We start from the raw sequence: 11,223 nt of genomic DNA, 5'->3' as shown, positions 1-11,223 counted from the left end.
GCTACTGGCACTATATTTAATTATGCCACCGTTAATCCTACCTCTACATGGCATTAATACACTCCTAATTCCTGAGATGAATGTACAGGACCTGATGTTCTGAAAATTGAAATTGTATTCTTAGAGCACTTTTATGTGACTTATTGAGTTCATGGCTACTTATGTCTTTTTTGTTTACACTGAAGTGTGATCTGACATCAGATACACCAAGATGGCACATTACCAAGTCCCACATGCTACAACAGTAGCACTCTATTATCTTGTGTGACCCAAGCATGATATACCTCAATGTGCCCTGCCCTGGCCAATCCTCAAAAAAGCTCAGATTTTCCACACACAGAAACTGCTCACTAGCTAACTGATATGACTACATCCAAAGGTTACAAAGACACTATTTTTTTGTACCCCATTATACTGCACTGACATATAAGAACATCTGTCAGCGCTTCAATTGTTGACATGACTATTTTTTACTTGGTCCCAGTATTACAAAGTAGCCAACAATGCTGTAACTGTGATTACAATGTTTTCAACGGTAAGTACAGAAATTATGGTAGAAATGCTTCATAGATGGTTTCAGCCATAGATGATTTTAGCCGACATGTGTTTCGTCCCTTCTTGGGACTTTCTCAAGCTAAATACAAAAGTAATCTATGAAAGATGAAGTGGTGTGAATAGAGTTCAACGTTTTCTTATGAACCAAACAGGATCATATAGGTCACTCAAATGAAAACAATTGCAGAAAATATGAAGCAGCTGAACTAAATAATGTGTATGTGCTGTTTTTCATCCAGTAACTTGTATATAAATGTGTTTCCTTCCTTTCAAGATACACAGCACGTAAGCACCAATCCAAAGAAGAAACTGTAAAGTTCCAAAGGTCAAAACTGATGCCGAAAGGTCAAAACTAATGATGAAAATAAGAAGCCACCAGGAAATGAAGACCTTGATCAGCCTTATAAATACCATAACTTTAATGGCGGGTTGTGTCCTCTGACCGTGTTCCTGGAGGCCAAAAAAGACATGTGCGTTATATCGTGAAAGGAATTAAATACATTTATATACATGTTACTCAATAAAAACAGCACATATATATTATTTGGCTCAGCTGCTTCATATTCTCTTTAATTGTTTCCATTTGAGTACAAGGGAGACATGGGTGTACAAGAGACGCAGTTAGAGGCTGCTCAGCCTGAAGCGTGTCGCAGGGAGCCCCGGGATACAGCTCCCCATGGAAAGGAGCGAACAATGGTTGTGGGAGTAAGCGGCTGCATTTGACTGAACCCAAAGCTGCTTTCCGGGATCACAGCGCACACTGTGACAGAGAGACAGAGAAAGCTATATAATGTGGGAGCGGCATGGATGCGGACAGGGGAAGAACGAAAAGAAAAAGAGTTACTTTGGAAACCAGCACAAATGCGGCAGAGGGGAACCAACGACAACAAAGCAACCAACAACAATAATGATGGGGAAAAGAACGAAAAGAAAAAAAAAGGTACCTTGGAAAGCAACACCCCACTGGACTTCAAGGTAGCACAGCCGCCCAGTGCGCTATGAAACAACAAGCTTACGCTGCCAGCACAAAGTTGTTGTATGTGTGTGACACACTCCCACAGCAAAACCACCCCACCCTTCCCCATGTGCCGCCAATAATGGACAGAGCGACTGAAAAGCAGAACAGGATAATTAATTAAATAAAATAAATGAATGTGGCTTAAAGAAAATTAAAACACCAGCGCTCCTGAGGAGGGCTGGTAAACGAAGAAAAAAAACGTAATTACATTGCTAATAAAATGAGGGATAGCAGAGGGATTTTGTACTTCGTCCCTGCTCTCAGGGAGGAGTAAAGGTGGAAGACGCATGACAAATGTATGCCATGAACAAATGGGGCGAAAGACTGGGAGAGTGACGATGGAGACAGCAAATGGCAAGCCTATAAGCAGACTGAAGCCCCCAAAGTACATACAAGAGGTCACTTTTCGAGACAGCGCATGCGTGCCGTCTAGAGCCGAGACCTAAAAAGGATGTGGGTTGAGTAAAGTAAAATCTCCTGAATATATTACAGGCAAGTATAAATTTTTATACCCTCAAAATATTTTAACAGCTGATCCAAAAAGTGTGTTATTAATACATGTTATTAGGTTTTCAAAAATAACAAACGCAGCCACAATTGGTGCACATTAGCATCTGTTTTAGAAATGTATATTTGGTGTCTGATGTGGTTGCGGGGGGCTGTGAAACTCTTACAGTTAAATCGTAGTTTGACTAGGTTTTTTCTCACTTAGTCTAATTCTTTTTGGACTGCCAGGAACTGAATACCAGCTCTGGGGCACCAACCTCTTGTTGAAGGAGTGAGAAACCTCTGCATTATTCTGCACCAAAAATTTCTTCTGGATGCTTTCATGGCCAACGTTACCAGCTGATGCTTTTTTCCGTCTTATAATAGTGCTGCTAGGGTTTCTTTCCTCAAACCAAAGCTACACACAAATATACTGAATGCTCTTGTGAAATCCAGGCTGGACTATCAAAATCGCAGTCACTCGAAGCACTGGAATAGACCTTCAACAAAGAGAAATATGGAGAAATCATCTGGAATATTTATCAGAAGTTTAAGGAAATACAGTGAAATGGGGTCCGTATTGTGAAAACTATATTGGCTAGTTGTTTGAAAACTGATATTTTTGCAGGTCTAAGGGCCAGATGTAGGGTGCCCAATACTGGTCGGTTTCGCCCGAAATTACCGAATTTCGGCCGTTACCGACCGGTATTGGGCATTTGGGATGTAGGTGGCCTAAATTGCAAATTCAGTAATTTACCGATTTGGTATTTTAAAGAATCGGTAAATTACCGATTCCTTAAAATACAGAATCGGCAAATTACTGAATTTGCAATGTAGGGAGCACTCAAATAAGTGCATTTCCCATTTTAGGATTCGTTATTTACCACCAACTACAAGTTGGTGGTAAATAAGGAATACCTTTGAAAATGCAAATCAGTGCATTTTCAACTGTGGCATGTGGCAGACATAGGGCATGTATGTGTGCCACATCTGCACACAAGCACGAATCAGGGGTGCAACAGGGTGTCAAAGCGACACCCTGGCACCCTTGAATGTGTCCCCCATTTTACCGAATCGGTATTTACCGATTCGGTAATTGCCATTCATTCCTATGGGCCTCCCATAATCGCAATTGAATCGCAATTACCGAATCGGTAATACCGAATGATAACTTACATCCAATTTACCGATTCTAAAATACCGAATCGGTAAAATTTGGTATTTTAGAATCGGTAAATCTGGATTACCTACATCTGGCCCTTAGTTATTTATTGCTTAGATGGTTATCTATGGCTCAGTCTCTTGCCTACATGGTAGTAAGTTTCACAGTGATACTACCTCAGACTTAGCAGGGTCCAGAGCTTTTTCTGTTACCGTTACGTCTTTAATTCCCTGACCCTCTTCTGACCTTCTTTACAGGGTGAACTGCGGCTCTTGCACATTTGGAAACTAATAAAAACATGACTAAAACTGAATAGTCGGTCGAAAATGCACCAATTCTACACGTAATCGCTATATTTCTTTGGGAAACCTGGAATAAGAAGTATTGAAGCCAAAATGCCACGCCAAACATACATATAGAAATAAATATAAACTACAAACATGTCTGACACTTTAGACAACATGAGAACATTCCATTCTCAACCAGGGAGCACTTAAAATTCGAGCTCCAATTAATTTACATGCGTCACAGGAGGCTCAAACCTGCTGTATTATCATTGATGGTCGAATGCTTTAACGTTAGGGCAAAGCTTCCCCGTACAAATATGTGTAGAATGTGCACTGTTGTGTTCAACGAAGTGCCGGTTGCTGCGTATTTCTCTTCAGCAACCAATAACCATTGACAAAGCTGATAGTCTTGCCTTGGTGTATGTTGAGTTATATGTCCAAACTAATGGACAGAGCAGCAGAATTCCAGTGGGGCAGCTAGCGCGCTCACTGCATGCAGCACTGATCTTTTTTTCAACAAATAAGGGCCCGTTTGTTTTTAATCCCTTTCATAAGGGGGTGCATGCAGGCCAGGGCCAATTAAGCCCGATCCTCAGCACAGCACAGGCCTGTTATGTAGGGGATAGCTTTTGTTATGTTTTTCAGAAATGCAACTGGGAGCACTTAAAATTCGAGATCCAATTAATTTACAAAAGAGAAAAACATGTGTCGCAGGTGGCTCAAACCTGCTGTATTATCATTGATGGTTGAATGCTTTAACGTGAGGCCAAAGCTTCCCCGTACAAATATGTGTAGAATGTTCACTGTTGTGTTCAACGAAGTGCCGGTTGCTGCTTATTTCTCTTCCGCAACCAATAGCCATTGACAAAGCTGATAGTCCTGCCTTGGTGTATGTTGAGTTATATGTCCAAACTAATGGACAGAGCAGCAGAATTCCAGTGAGGCAGCTAGCGCACTCACTGCATGCAGCACTGATATTTTTGTTCAGCAAATAAGGGCCCGTTTGTTTTTAATCCCTTTCATAAGGGGGGCATATTAGATCTAAATTGCACTAGGTCAGTGTACTTTTTGGGATGCTTTGCTCCAATTAAATAATCAGTGAATCAGATTGATATACTTTGTATTATACCTCTGAAAACTTAAACAAGACACAAACTAATTCCTGATTTTTATATCTAGCAGGACATAATCATGGTTTCATTCAACGTCCTATTTTTCACTTGCGATCGTTGTGTGTGTGTGCGAAAAGATGGAGAATTTCTGCTTTTGGACAATCCCGGTGAAGTTCTTTGCAAATAGCTGGTCGAAAATATAGATGAAACTGGTCGGTCAATCACCAAAGAGAGAGATTTTAAAGCTAGAATTATTTTCCAATCATCTGGTAAGCACAATAAGGACACCTTTATATTAGGATTGCAACTGCAGGATAATGGTACAAATTACCAACCGGATTCAGTAAAAATCTACATTTGGGAATAAATTAATCCAATAATGGTCAGTTAAAATGAACATGCATGTCCTCACATATGCCTTGCATAGCTCTCCATAGACAAATGTAACACTTATGAAAAGGGCTGAAACGTTTAGCTTGTGGCACTACTATAACGCAGCCATTTGTGGATAAACTATGTTATGTAGGCACATTTTTTTCAGGAGGTTCAAGTTCAGGCTTACAATGTGTACTGTCTATTAATGAAAAGTTACTTACTTTGTTATGGATAGATTGTACATTTGTCCTTTATCAATACCTGTGTATTCATATATTCTGGCTAGCGGGTGGAGATATATTGCAAGTGATCAATGTGTTCTTATCTCTGTTTTGAAGTTTATGTATAAATATATATTTTGTTTCTCGTTTTTAGTGAAGAAACAGTGCCTTATGATTCAGAATATTTTCGAAGACTTGATTGCAAGCTATTTGGGCACAACAGAGGGTCTAAAACAGGTTTTGCTTCAAAGGGCACAGGAAGAAAAGCTATTGATGATGGACTGTGACAATCGGGGAAGCGCAGTAAGACTTAAGAGGGTGTTACGTGAACTCCAAGAGGAAGAAATTGCAGAGAAAAGATGCAAGGACAAAAAAGCCAAGCAGAGTGGGCTGGATTATATAAGAGTTGGTAACCAAGCTCATGCCGAAAGCACAGCTTCTCATCCTGGTGATGCGAGTTCGCGGATTAATTTACAGAAACTTGAAAACCTGGCCCTTTTAGCAGGGATGGCTAGTGTCCTTCATCAAAAATCCACAAGTAAATATGACGCAGTACAACGTGACAATGAACTTGTCTTGGAGTCCCCACTTAAATCCAAATATCAAGGACAAAAACATGCCTCACGTTCACCACGTCACCAGTTAATACCCCAAAAACTATTTCCAACGCAAGAGCTGGCTGTTTCGAGCAATGCCGTAACATCTACTAGACACTGCAGACAAGATACCAAAATGATGGTACCATACCCCTTGCCATGATGACCCGTTTGCAAGCAACAAAAGCTTTGACCATGATGTAAGCAGAGCTAAATGAGTGCTGCCATTATACACCCTTGCATATTAAGCCTGTATGCCAGCCTTTTTTCCTTGGTTAACGTAACATGCCTTTTGGTGCCAAAACCACATACCTTCGACCTGTTATCTCTGCAAAAAGCGGGTGAAAAAATAGAAAACTGACATGATCAGTATAAATGAAGGCCTCATGGTTTCTCCCCCATCCCCCCCCCCCCCTCAGTAAAATGAAGACTCATTTCCTTTGATGACAGAGGAAAGTCCATCATTCAACACTGGGGTAATGTTTTTTTTTTTTAAGTACTTAGGAAATTGCATCCCACTTGTATGGCCTAATTATGATTTTCTTTCTCTCTAAGGAAATGGTATATAACTCCTTGGCCATAATTATTCAAAATGAAAACTATTCTGTTGGCCCTGGTTCCTGTCTGCATGAGGAGTGTGTACGGTTAAAAGCTGAAAATGAACACTTAAAAGGTGCGTGCTTGATATTCTACCTTTCCACATAAACTGCTACAAATTCTCATTAATAATCCTTTTTGCCACCCAAACACATGCATTGCCAAAAAGTATGAATGTTATGTGAATATTGTATTATCTGCTGCCTTTAACAACTGTATTTATTTGATTATAGCACAGTCGCAAGGCACTTGCAATAGGGAGTTGGGCATACAGTATTTGCAAGGTGCACTGTCTGCTTTGACCAATTCTAGGGACTTAACAGATACAGCAGCATCTAAAATATGCAGTTGATCATTCACTATACAAAAGATACTTGTTTTGTTTGCAACACTCTATAGCACAGTTAAAGTTTATATAGGACAAACCTTGTACATTTCCTGCAGGAGGACTTAGAAAACATTCTGCATGCAATGTTTTGAAATATGGCTGCTTTCTACTCCCTGAGCGAACATAGCAAATATTACATTGTTAGCCATGTATAGAATCCAAATCAAAATAAAAAAACACTCTTTTCCTATATATATATTTTAGTATGTAACCTAACATGAAGGCAGATAGTTAATAGTTGTGTTATTTTGCAGACTGATATGCAGCAGTTGGTGAAGGACTCAAATGATCCTTCACGGTTCAGAGATGTTCTCATTCCAAAGAGAAAATTGCACAAACTCTTGGAGGAAGCCAAGGCAGCTCTGGACAGTGCAGGTTATCTTCTCAATGGTATCAGCGAAATACTATTTTCTCCAAAAGAACTTGCATCTGCAAAAGGTGTAACGAAGGCTCGTTCTGGAACAGCTGTCCTTGATGAGGAGAAGGTTGATGCATTATTTGGTAAGATATTACAAATGTTAAAATAACATTCAGTCGATCTTGGATTGTAAAAATTCATTATTGTACATTGGGTTACAAAAAGGTTTGCACATTTGGTCTTGTATCAGATAATTGTACGATGACTTCATCATTACTTAACAGCTGCAAAAGAGCAAGAAGAGCAATGGGGGTGACTTGTAATTTCTTAACGGTTTGTGCTACAAATGGCATGCAAATCTGGCACAAAGCTTTGAGTTGGGAATTTATTTCTAAATCTGTGGGTCCAGGTGAGGTACTCAAACTGGATGAATGGGTGATAGCAAACTGAACTTATTAAATATTGTGCTTGCAGCTTTTATTTAGACCTTATCAACTCTCTAATAATTAGGTCAGTTGGTCCTATTCCAAGCACTTTGTTGTAAGCTCCAATTATGATTTCTGGTCACTATGCTAGTTTCTTAGACTGTTTTCCAAATATGAACATTGCAAGTAGAGTTCTGACTCGTCGTGGCTGCCTCCATGATGGTTGTGTAAAGAAATCTGCCACTGATTACTTGACCGCGTCTAGTGAACATGACTATGGCACATGTTTGTTTCAATTCCTAATATCAGTACAGTCTTTCTTCCAAGTGCCCCAGCCACAGCACAGTCCAGCATTTCAAAATGCATCCAGGACAGGTGTGAGGAACTTGGATAGGGCTGGCTCTGAGACTCCTCCGACTCTGGCAGTTGTTGGTTGGAATGTCCCAGAGGCCAACAGGTGCAGCACAGCATTTCAAAAGGGCAAAAGAGGCCGAGAAGATAGACTGCTACTTGGGGCTAGAATGGTCATTGGAGACCAGGGGCTAAACACCAGTTATGTGGTGGTGCTTTGTATTCAATTTCTGTTGGCAGTCACGTTTGCTCTTTTATAATCATCACATTTAGTGCAGATTTTGAGCTGCAGAAAAGTACCCCTGCTGTGAGCCATGCCCACTCCTGCTGCCCTAAGTTTTATCTCAAGTTTTGGAGGGAACACAACTATTTATCAGCGGGGGTCCCATTCCACAAAAGTTAAGACCTATTAAAATCCAAAAATAGCGGTGGTAACATGATACTGATGTATGTTATTGTGTTTTTCTAGAGTTTGAGGTCGGAGGCAGTACCAACGGCTGGCCATTACTGGACTACAGAAGTATGAGAAGGAAGCTGGCTATAAAGATTTGCAATGCAAGAAGAGGATTAAAGAAAACTCCGACTCCAGAATCAAACAATGAAGCTGCTGGTGTTCGTTAAGCCATTTGTTCTGGTTGCAGGAGTCTTGCCTTTTTGCCCTCCTTTTTTTCCCTGGATTTTTTTCTCTTGTTTGGTATCCTGGCCCCTATGGGGCCGACTATGTGCTGTACATAAATAAAATTACATGTTGACACAACATTTTTCCTTTAACCACTGTTTTGTTTAGTCTTTTGCCGCTGGTCATCATGTCAAACAGCTTCAGATAATGCTCTGTATCTCAAAATAAGGCAAGTCCCAGTGAGTCAGGAGTATGGGAGTAGCAGCACACGTTGTTAAGCTTATCTGAAAACGAAGTATAATATTGTTGCTGACCACTTCTTTTGTATGAAGGTGCTTGTGGTATTTCTATAGCACAAAGCTAGCCAAAAAATAGCATTTCTCAGATTTATTTTATACAGGTGTCTACCTCTCACTGTAGAATTTAAAAAGTAATCTTTCCAAAGCAGGAGAATATTAATCTGATTATTAGGACCAGATTTAGAGACGCTTTGTGTTTGGTTTGCTTAAGTTTTATAATGCAGACCTGAATCAAAATCCTTTTCAGGATTTACAAATCTGAGCAAATTGGTATTTGGAATAACACTCATCCAAAATGGGAAAGGTTTTATGTTTGTCTAGACATAGTATTTTTTGGGTACCGGAAGGGTGCCCTTCCAGTACAAAACCTAGACTAGACTCTCACAGACAACATTGCATTATAGTGCTGTTGATGCTAGAGAGAGGGATAGGCATGACACTTCCCTTCTCTCTCCCTGTTATGCAACATAGCCAATGAGGGTGCTGTACTGCATTCAGTGACAGTTTGGCAAATCTGGGCCTTGCTTTACAATTCTTGGCTTTGCAAAAAAATTCTTGGTATTGTGTAAAAAAGGCGTATTAGAACCAAGTGGTCTGTTTTCGACAGGAAGGTACATCGAGGAGGTGGCCTGCATCTCACAGTAGAGTTTAAAAAGTAATCTTTCCAGACTAGGAGAATATTGATCTTATAATTGGAACCAGATTCATGGAAGTTTTGGTTTTGTTTTTCTTAAGTTTTATAATGCGGACTTGATGAAAAATCTTTTCAGGATTTATAAACCAGAACAAATTGGTATTTGTTGCAATACTCATCCACAATGGGAAATGTTCTCAGGGTTTTCTAGGCATAGTATTTTTTGCACTGCAAGGGGGCCATTACAGTACAAAACCTAAGCTAGGCACTTGCAGACACCTTTTCACCATAGTGCAAATGTGTGTCCATGGTGCTTACTGCCTAATGGTGCAGTGGTGCAAGGGAGAGGCGTAGACATGGCACTTTCCTGCTCTCATCCTGTGATGCAACGCAGCATATTTGGGTGTTGCCCTGCGTTCAGTGACACTTTTGTAAATCTAGGTCTTACTTTAGAACTCATGGCATTGAAAATGATTCATGGTATTGTTTAAAGAAGGCATATTGCATCCAAGAGGCCTGCTTTTGACAGTAAGATTCATTGAGGAGGTAATCCTCTAAATATTTCCCTACCAGCAAATCCATATTCCTAAAGCAATAGTGGGACCCTGCAAGGGAATACTGGCAGTCGGCTAATGTGCTTGTAACATGGAATTTTTAAGGTGTAATCCAGCCCGTAATGATTTATTAGTGATCCACAACCACTCTAATTTATTCATTTAATCACCTGGGAGCTATCTACACTTGGCATGCCGTTGGCATAACATCCTGCAGGAGTATTTCATAACCATCTTAAAGATCTTATGTAGTCATTGTCTAGTAATCCACGGTCATTCTGTAGTTGTCCTAATATAATCCTAAATAATATATGCTCATTTTTGAGTTATCATTACATCATCCTGGAGTAATCCACACTCATCCTGAAATTATCATGGGATCATTCCAGAGTAATCAACTTCCATCCTAAAGCGGCAATAGGATCATCCAGGAATAATCCATAATCATCCTTAAATTGTCTAGAGCCCATCCAGAAATAATTCTCACTCATCCTGAAGTTGTCAATTAGTATTCGTGGAGTTGTAAAAGGTAATCTCTCCCTGCCAGTAGAAGTCATCAGAACACCATCCTAGAGTAGTTTTTGTGATTACAGTAAAGAGTCATCCCATTTAAATATTTTCCCCTACAGGCATACTTCAGGATGGTATGGGATGACGTCCCCAGATAATTACAAGAATAGCTCAGCTGAAGTCATCCGATGGCTCCAGGATGATCTTCCTTTTTGACCAGGGAATGCTTGCTCCAAAAGTTATTACTTTATCACTATTTTACATTTTGGTGATTACACTGCCCGCCCACCCCAAGTTAATATCAGTCCAAGTTTGTTTTGTTTTTTTAATCACAAGCTTACTAACATTTTTTAGATTGATTCTAAATCCTCCCAGTTTTCGACAAGAGATGCAGACAGAAGAATACATTCAAAAGGTGGTTGCCCAAGAGCACATAATTTAGCCAAATGGAGAAACTGGGATTAGATACACTACCCTACGGGAACACAACTGGCTTTGTAGTGGTTCTAATGGAAACAGCAAGAGACAACCTTTCCAGGGAAATAACACTAGATTGTTGGCTTTGCCCATATTATTAATTGTGTTTGTTTCAAGCACATTTAGGTAAAGTGGTAAAGCCAGGAAAAAGACAGAAGTAGATAGTGAGACCTTATCTTTATGGTCTGGGGCACTAGGT

At 40.0% G+C, this 11,223-nt stretch overlaps 1 pseudogene; it reads left to right on the top strand.

Moving 5' to 3' along the window:
- Positions 1–5,486: 5,486 nt before the first annotated feature.
- On the top strand, positions 5,487–8,552 carry LOC144762667 (uncharacterized; annotated as a pseudogene).
- The last annotated feature ends 2,671 nt before the right edge of the window (positions 8,553–11,223 follow it).

The sequence above is a fragment of the Lissotriton helveticus genome, chromosome 6 (assembly GCF_964261635.1).
Source record: "Lissotriton helveticus chromosome 6, aLisHel1.1, whole genome shotgun sequence".
In the NCBI taxonomy this organism is placed as follows: Eukaryota; Metazoa; Chordata; class Amphibia; order Caudata; family Salamandridae; genus Lissotriton; species Lissotriton helveticus.
This window is presented reverse-complemented; position numbering and strand designations above follow the sequence as displayed.